Here is a 9,127-nt window from a genome sequence, read left to right on the forward strand (position 1 = left end):
ACAGCGGTGCATCTGTAAGTAAGATTAAGATTTTTTTTAAATAACTTTTAAAAAAAGTCCCTAATTATCACCAATGCTGAACAAAAAAATACAGTAAAAACAGGGAAATATTATTCCAGTGTAAATCAGCTGTTTTCTATGTGAATATACAGTAAAGTGTAATTAATTCCTGTGATCAAAGCTGGATTTTCAGCATCATTACTCCAGTCTTCAGTGTCACATGATCCTTCAGAAATCACTCTAATATGATGATCTGATGATCAAGAAACATTTATGATTATTATCAGTGTTGAAAACAGTGTGGAAACTGTGGTGCATTTTGTTTTTCAGGATTCTTTGATGAATGGAAAGTTATGGGAATATACTGGAGTGTGTGTGTGTGTGAGTGTGTGTGTGTGTGTTCATGAAAAAATCCAGATTTTTTTTAATGCTCTTTATTTAATGATAATTAATAAAGCAAAAGGCAAACAGAAAGCTGTGTGTGTGTAATGTGCAGACATCCTCACATTAATTCACTTTTCAACATTGGTTAGATAAAAATGAAAGAAGCAAAGCTTAAGAATGACATCATCCAGCAACCAGAATCTCATTTCTGTCAGTCAGAAGACTTTCAACATCAGGAATAAAGCTCGTAGAGCTTAACCACTGCAGAATGGCTGATTATTATCTGGAACAGCATTATTTGTATTTGCCTCGAAATGAATAGGTCTACATCTGTTCTCGATTTTTTCACAGCCAAGAATCACATGTTGATACATTGGTTTGACATCCGTGACCTGCTTCTTCTCATTGACGAAAACATTGTAGAAGCTGAGAGGCTCCCTGCTGATGCAGAGGTTTACGGTGTTAGGATATATCTTTCCCCCTCTTGAACACACACCTATCACATTCCTTTGTTGTGATTTGGGAAAGAAAGACTGAATCCCCCTGTGCCAGGTGTCAATGTTGTTAATGAACGTCTGCCATCGTCTTTTGTCCAGAGTGTTTGGGATGTTGTTGTGTATGTGTTGTTTAATGAAGGTGTCATATTTTTCTGGATTCCTGTAATTATTCACACAGCGCTGCGGGATCGGCTGCGGCTGACTCAGAGCCGTCTGGAGAGAGAGAGTCAGGACGACCACGAATAACAGCATCTTCAGGATCTGGGGATATTTGTGTAAGATAGAAATGTCAGATTGCAGATTCACTGTTGTCACGAACCATAAAATCCTAGAAAAGTACATTTTTACTTGTTAATTGCAATAAAAAGAAAATGGTAACACTTTATAAGGTTTCACTAGTTAACATTAATATATTAACTAACATGAGCATTTGTTACTGTATTTGTTCATCTTTGTTAACGTTAAGAATACATCCGTTCATTGTTTGTTCGTGTTAGTTCACGATAATGTTAACAACTTTTGATTTTAATAATGTATTAGTAAATGCTGAAATAAAAGTAAATTAATTAGTTCACCCAAAAATGAAAGTTCTGTCATTAATTACTGTCGTTCCACATCCATATCAGACATTCGTTCATCTTCAGAACACAAATCAAGATCTTTTTAATGAAATCGAGAGCTTTCTGTAAATGATGTTTTTCTCGCACAAACACTCGCGTCACTTCATAAGATTAAAGTTAAACGACTGGAGTCACACTGAGAACTTTAATGATGTCTTTCTTATCGTTCTGGACCTTGAATGTGTGAATTGCTTCTGATGGAGGGACAGAAAGCTCTCGCATTTCATTAAAACATATTAATTTGTGTTCTTAAGATGAAGGTCTGATATTAATGTGGAACGACAGTAATAATGATCATTTTTGGGTGAACTAACCCTTTAACATTGAGATTAATAAATGCTGGAGAAGTATTGTTCATTCTCAGTTCATGTTCACTAATGAAACCTTATTGTAAAGTGTCACCAAGAAAATCTCTATTATTGATTCATTTCTGCAATAAGAGAGAACTGGGAAACTCAAACATAATCTTGTTCAAAAGTTTTATATATCAGATTCAGGACTAGATTTATAGCTTACACACACGAGGACTTGGTCTTTGTGGCAGAAGATTCCAGAGGGACGACTCTGAAGAAAACAAGAGAAGAGAAAAATGAGTAAAAAGAAAAATAAATGTATATAAAAAAACACAATAGACAAAAAAGACAACAGACAATACAAGATATATAATTATACGAGGGAATGTGAATAAGAGGTATGAAAAATACATCAGAAGGAAATAAAGTCCATTAAGAAGAATACATTACCTTGGAGAAGAGTGTGTGTCGAGTCTAGAGTTGATCTCAGTTTGAGCGTTTGCTGAGTGTATCTGAGAGTTGGTGTGTGTGTCTTATATACACACAGGTAATCAATGATCTCATGTGATAAGAGGAAGTAAAAGTAAGTGAGCAACTATTTATCGGCAAAAGTTTTAGCCACTTGTGAAGAAGCGTTCTGGGATTTAAAAATATAAAAATAAAATATTTCACCAGTTAAAGGGTTAGTTCACCCAAAAATGAAAATTCTGTCAGTAATTACTCACACTCATGTTGTTCCAACCCCGTAAGACTTTCGTTCATCTTCGGAACACAAATTAAGATATTTTTGCTGAAATCTGAGAGCTGGATCACTCCTCCTGCAGGCTTATGGACACTATAACTTGCTGGCCCAGAAAATGTATTAAAGACATCGTTAATATAGTCCAAGTGACTCCAGTGGCTCAATCTTAAGTTTATAAAGCGACGAGAATACTTTTTGTGTGCAAAAACAAACAAAAATAACGACTTTATTCCACTATTAATTTCCTTCTCTCTGGGCCTCGAGTTTTTTTCACGTAGTGTTTAAGCGCAGCGCGTCTGTGTTTCACGTCACCACGTATCACACATGACCAGAGTCGCCCAATAGTGAGCCTACGTGGTGACGTAAAACACAGACGCGCTACGCTTAAACACTACGTGAAAAAAACTCGAGGTCCAGAGAGAAGGAAATGAAAAGTGGAATAAAGTGGAGTGATCCAGCTCTCAGATTTCATCAAAAATATCTTAATTTGTGTTCCGAAGATGAACGAAAGTCTTACGGGGTTGGAACAACATGAGGGTGAGTAATTAATGACAGAATTTTCATTTTTGGGTGAACTAACCCTTTAAGCCCAATTAGATATTAATATTAAAAGGTATATCAACTGTTTTATCAGACTATTATGCCTACTTTTATATTCATATACGTATGTTATAGGCCTGTAACTGCGAAGGATAAGGGAGTTCAGGGTTTTCCTCTTTCACATTTTTGAAAGCATAAGTCTGAGTGAATCATTTTTACATTCCTTAGTGTCACGAACCCCGTGTGTTAGTCGTTCACACAAAGCTGTGGAAAAGTGGGATTGTAGAGGGAGACAACAACCAGTAAAACACAGACCTGCAACACACTCGTTATACAGACACATGAATATTAAAATATGACCACAGAAAAAACAGAGTTGGTGTCACCTTGATGCATTTTAAAAATCTAACCCTATATAGCAACAAACGACGGAGAAACGCTGAAGAATATTTAAAAGGTCTAATAACATTTTCAGTGCATTTACAGTCTCTGAACAAACGACACACACCAGTCTAACACAGGGTTCACTGCTCACACTTGTTTCTGATGATGAGACCAAACCAGCTGTACATAATACAAGTCAGTTCACCGTACAAAAACTGACTTCAAATGTTGTCCTGAATGTTGATACCAACAATGGATGGAAAGTAAGAGGGAAAGGAGGAAGAGGAGGAAGAGTGTGTGTAAAATCACCATTTTCATGATTTCTGGACAAACACACACTCTCTGTGAGTTGCTTTACAATTACAGATGGAAATTACATTGAAATAAATGTGAGTTTAAATTGAATGCATCCTGAGTGATTATTTGGGCCAGAAACAGTATAAATCGTCAAAATTAGACCTTAAATGATGATGAAAATATGTAATGACCACATTTGAACTGGTTTTTAACCTTACGGAGGATCCATGAACGTCTATATCGGACGTGCAGAACTCGCCAACGTACGCTTTTGTGACAAAGGCGTTGAAAAGACATCTTTTGAACATAATAGTACCCACTAAGCAGAATTAACTAACAAGAAACTGTGTTGAATGAGGTCGGTCACTATTAGCTAACAAAGATGGTCCGGTGATACATCACTCATCATCATGAAGAAAAACTGACTAATGTGATCAAAAGTGTTTGCTTGTTATTAATAGATTTTCACCAGCAATGGTTTCTTGCCAGAGGTCAAACGTTCTGAATTTAATTTTGAAATACATTGTGAGAAAAAAACCCTTTAGATACACACCCAAACATCACTACATATTATCTACTGTTGTTATTTATCTGTATGGTTGATGAAGATGAGTGTCATTAGTGTTTGTTTTTGTGTTATTGATGTTTTATACATGTCATATTGTGAGAAATAACACTATTAAGGCCCGTTCACACCAAGGACGAAAACTTTTAAGATAATGATTGAAATCGTTTTGAATATTATAGACAGTAGAGTTCACACCACAGTTATAACGATAATAGGCATGAAGAAGTGATATTGTTGGAATCACTTTCAGAATGATTTTTTCTCCGGCTGATGAACATGTTTTGGATATTGATATTGCTATTTATCTGTTTCAAAGAAATATTATTTGCTTGCTTTTAAGTTAATGCCATATAAAGATGCTTGAATTCTGCTTGGAAAGATCCTGCATTACTTAAAATGGAGATAATGTAGAAACAAATGTGTTTGACTTCCTCTTTTTTGTAGAGCAGGATGAGATGAGCAAAAGTTTTGAAAGTTAAGTTCTTGAACTTAATGTTTTGTAACCAACCACAGAGATTATCAAGAGGACACACAGGGGTAAAGAGAACGTGTTGAAACCGATCCTTCATGAGAAAGATGAAGACTACAGTGAAGAAGAGCAAGAGTGCTAGAAGAACGGCCTAAACAACAGAGGAAGGACATCCAGCTTATTAAGCATGATTTACAGAAACCTGAACTCACCTCTAGAAGTTTCCTCTCAGGACAGAAGACAAAATTACCAATCCAGTTTATTCCAGTTTGGTAAACCAGCAGCTGGTTATTATAGCCCAACTGGGTAGTTTATGAGGGGGTGCATCATTTCTACTGTCAGTGAAATTTAACACCGTGTTCATAACTGAAGAACAGAGAAACACAAGAACAGGAAAACTTTGTTTGCAAGTTTGCATGTAAACTGAGAAAAACAAAGTTTTAGGCAGCGAAAATACATTGTGAAATACATTGTGAGAAAAAAAAACTTTAGATTCACACCCAAACATCAATACATATTATGCTACTGTTGTTTCACTTTCCAAAATCTCCACTCTGGCCGGAGTTTTTAGTAAGAATCGCGTTTTCAGAGGCGAATTCTCCGTTTGTGTGTAAACGAAGGGCACAGACGAAGGGAAATGTCTCAAGGGAAAAGTCAGTTGTAGTTCTTGTGTTTCTCTGTTCTTCAGTGATTCTGCTCATTAACATCTGGTGTCTTCAATAATCAAACAATCATCACTCAATTAATCACTTAAGTATCTAATTAACTCTGTGTCTGTGTTTCTTTAACACCCTGCTGATGGTTTCCACATGAACACGGTGTTAAATTTCACTGACAGTAGAAATGATGCACCCCCTCATAAACTACCCAGTTGGGTTATAATAACCAGCTGCTGGTTTGCCAAACTGGAATAAACTGGATTGGTAATTTTGTCTTCTGTCCTGAGAGGAAACTTCTAGAGGTGAGTTCAGGTTTCTGTAAATCATGCTTAATAAGCTGGCTGTCCTTCCTCTGTTGTTTAGGCCGTTCTTCTAGCACTCTTGCTCTTCTTCACTGTAGTCTTCATCTTTCTCATGAAGGATCGGTTTCAACACGTTCTCTTCACCCCTGTGTGTCCTCTTGATAATCTCTGTGGTTGGTTACAAAACATTAAGTTCAAGAACTTAACTTTCAAAACTTTTGCTCATCTCATCCTGCTCTACAAAAAAGAGGAAGTCAAACACATTTGTTTCTACATTATCTCCATTTTAAGTAATGCAGGATCTTTCCAAGCAGAATTCAAGCATCTTTATATGGCATTAACTTAAAAGCAAGCAAATAATATTTCTTTGAAAAAGATAAATAGCAATATCAATATCCAAAACACGTTCATCAGCCGGAGAAAAAAATCATTCTGATAGTGATTCCAACAATATCACTTCTTCATGCCTATTATCGTTATAACTGTGGTGTGAACTCTATAATATTCAGAACGATTTCAATCATTATCTTAATAGTTTTCGTCCTTGGTGTGAACGGGCCTTAATAGTGTTATTTATATCGTTTTTTAATATCTTTAGTTAACAATAATAACCCTGGAAGTATTATTATTTAAAACGTAGTTATCCTGTGTCACGCAAGAACAAACTATGTGTGTGTGTGTGTGTGTGTGAGTGCGCGTGTGTGAGAGAGTGAGTGAGTGTGTAGGTGTTTTTCGGAAGTGTGTGATTTCACACTGTTAGAGCTGTTGTGTGACCGTGGGAACTTCTCTAACTTTTTGCACATTTTCTCAATCCCAGCGAACAGGGATCGTTATCAGTTATCTGCTTATTAATAATGATCTCAAAACTTTAGCACACAAACTAATGTTCATGGGACGTCTTATTTCTGAAACTTTTCAGTTGGATGTTCGTCTAACGTTTTTTTAAATGTTACTTGTTTCAGAACGCTCAGATTCAAAAGTAACGTTCCTTAATGTGTGAAGAATGATACAATGGCCCTGTCCCAAATGGCACACTCCGGACTTGTGGACTTCCTCAGAGTCCACACTTTGGTGACGTCATGTAGTGCAGACCTATAGGGCCCTCGGCGCGAGTCCACGAGGGAGCATTGAGAGGTATTTTTGGGACTGACTCGATCGGCATGCCGGAAATAACGGCCTGGTTGTTGTTGGACAGGAGAAATCACGTTTTTGCGTTCCGACGTCTAATCTCCATGTCCACTACACAGCCTAATTTTACAGTTCTATATTTTGATATTGTGCATGCCACCTGGGCATTAGACAATAGATACATCATGCTTATTTAAAAGATGTATACAGTTGTAGCTACATAATAATACATAATGTTCCATTTGAACTAAGATTACAATTTTAACACATAATGAAAATGTGCATGAGTTTCAGATGAATTTACAGGTTTCAATATTCATACTAGGGCCTATGTGACTCAGTAAAGCCCTGACATTCGCTTCTATTCATTTAATAAATCATAATATGATCGTATTATTCAACACACTATTATTATGTTTGAGACATCAACCACTGCTCGATGACCATAATGTTTGTATAAACTGTAGGTAACAACTAGTAAAAAAAAACGTAATATTTTCTTCTCAGCCATGTCAACCATAGACATCATATCTATGATGTCAACAATTGTCCGTGAGTGAAATCTCCTCCCATCTGTTGTCTGATTGGCCTTTCGCAAGGATTCCTGGGTAGTTAAAGTGCGTGGAGCCTGCATCTATGCGACCGCTTCAAGGGTACAAAGGGGGCGCTGCTGAGCACACTTCAGAGTGTTAAAATGCTGAATGGGACGGCCTATGGACTCGTAGACTCGGCGAGCACGCGCAATTTAAGTCCACGAGACCGAAAGTCCACATGAAGTGCGCGATTTGGGACAGGGCCAATGTTACTGTTCACATCTATTGGGCGTTTAGATGAAGCTGTGAGAGTGTGTGTTATACCAGCAGAGGGAGCCAGAGCATGTGTTCTCTGTTCAGCGCTTCTGAGATCATGTTCAAACACTTCACACACACTACCATAGTGTTGGGAGTCACTGGGTCCATCAGCGGTTTGGTTACTCCTGTTCTCTAAAATATCTTGTTCTGTGTTCAGCAGAAGAGAGAAACTCATACAGGTCTGGAACAACATGAGGATGAGTAAATGATGACAGAACTTTCATTTCTGGACGAACTGGCCCTTTAAAGGGTCATGAAACCCTAAATCAGATTTTCTGAGATTTTAACAGAGGTATGTGTGTTGAACACCATTGAAGACAATGTTAGCATCTGTTAGATTTAATAGTAGGGGGAAAATGGTTTAAAAAAAAATTTTTTCGCTATTTTTGTCTTCCGGGTTTAAAATCTTCATCGTGTCCACGTCACAGGCTGTGGCAGAGCACTATAGTACTTTGATGACTCATCGGTGTCTCATAATTATTCATGACTGAGTTTTCTTTTCCAATGAGAAGACACTTGCTCTTAATTGAAATAATACCTCAATTGTATGGAACGTATTCTTAATTTGTGCAAATTTCTATGTCACTGTCCATCTTTATTATGGGGTTCAGGGGGCGCGTAGATCTAGGCTATGTACAGAACTTCAAATATATGCATTTATAGTGTGTATATAAACAAATATATATTTTATAATGACATAATTATACATATACATGTACATTTAAATACAATTATAATTACTGTAGGCTAATATATGTAGCAGTGCATTCAGTTACTTTTGAAAGGACAAAAATAAGGTGTCAGTGTATTTCATTAGACTTTAAAGCTGCATTATGATTTCTTCGCTGTTTTCTCGCTTTTTGCTCGCGGGTTTCTCTATAGAGCTCCCCATACAGCTTCGGAATAGATATTTGACAACACTGTCGTTAAAACTCGTTGGCTTGTCCCATCTTCTCCCGCTGGTCATGTGTATTTGTTTTCAAAGAACCCGGCGAACGCACGGAGCCATGTCCACTGAGGTATGTATAATACACAGAAGGCTAGCATATAAATGTTTAGATAGTAGGGTAGACTGGGTACAGTTGAGACACTTTTTGCGTTTTGATTTTTCACACAAAAATAGATACTGAAAAGAAGTGAATTTCCACATAGCATGCCACATGACATTTCATTAGCTTGTAGACAAAGATATTATCAATCAATAATACCCACAAGTAGTTTATATTTTCCACAATTACCTAATAAAAATAAGGTGCTTTTTGTCTCAACCTTGTCTCAACTGTACCCATATGTGGTACAGTTGAGACACCCATTTTTAATGATGTAAAGACAACTTACCATTCATTGTAAATATAAAAAATAAAGACAAATAAAGAAAATAACAATTGGGCAA

The 9,127-nt window shown here is 36.8% G+C and overlaps 1 long non-coding RNA gene across 1 annotated transcript; it reads right to left on the minus strand.

The window, feature by feature from the left end:
• Positions 1 to 426: 426 nt before the first annotated feature.
• On the minus strand, positions 427 to 2,323 carry LOC311080515. Its single transcript, XR_014605626.1, has 3 exons — positions 2,245 to 2,323; positions 2,018 to 2,065; positions 427 to 1,142 (listed from the first exon to the last, which is right to left on the minus strand). It is a non-coding gene; the product is annotated as an uncharacterized lncRNA (long non-coding RNA).
• Positions 2,324 to 9,127: the final 6,804 nt, after the last annotated feature.

This window comes from Abramis brama (assembly GCF_963993115.1).
Source record: "Abramis brama genome assembly, chromosome: 4".
NCBI classification, from domain to species: domain Eukaryota; kingdom Metazoa; phylum Chordata; class Actinopteri; order Cypriniformes; family Leuciscidae; genus Abramis; species Abramis brama.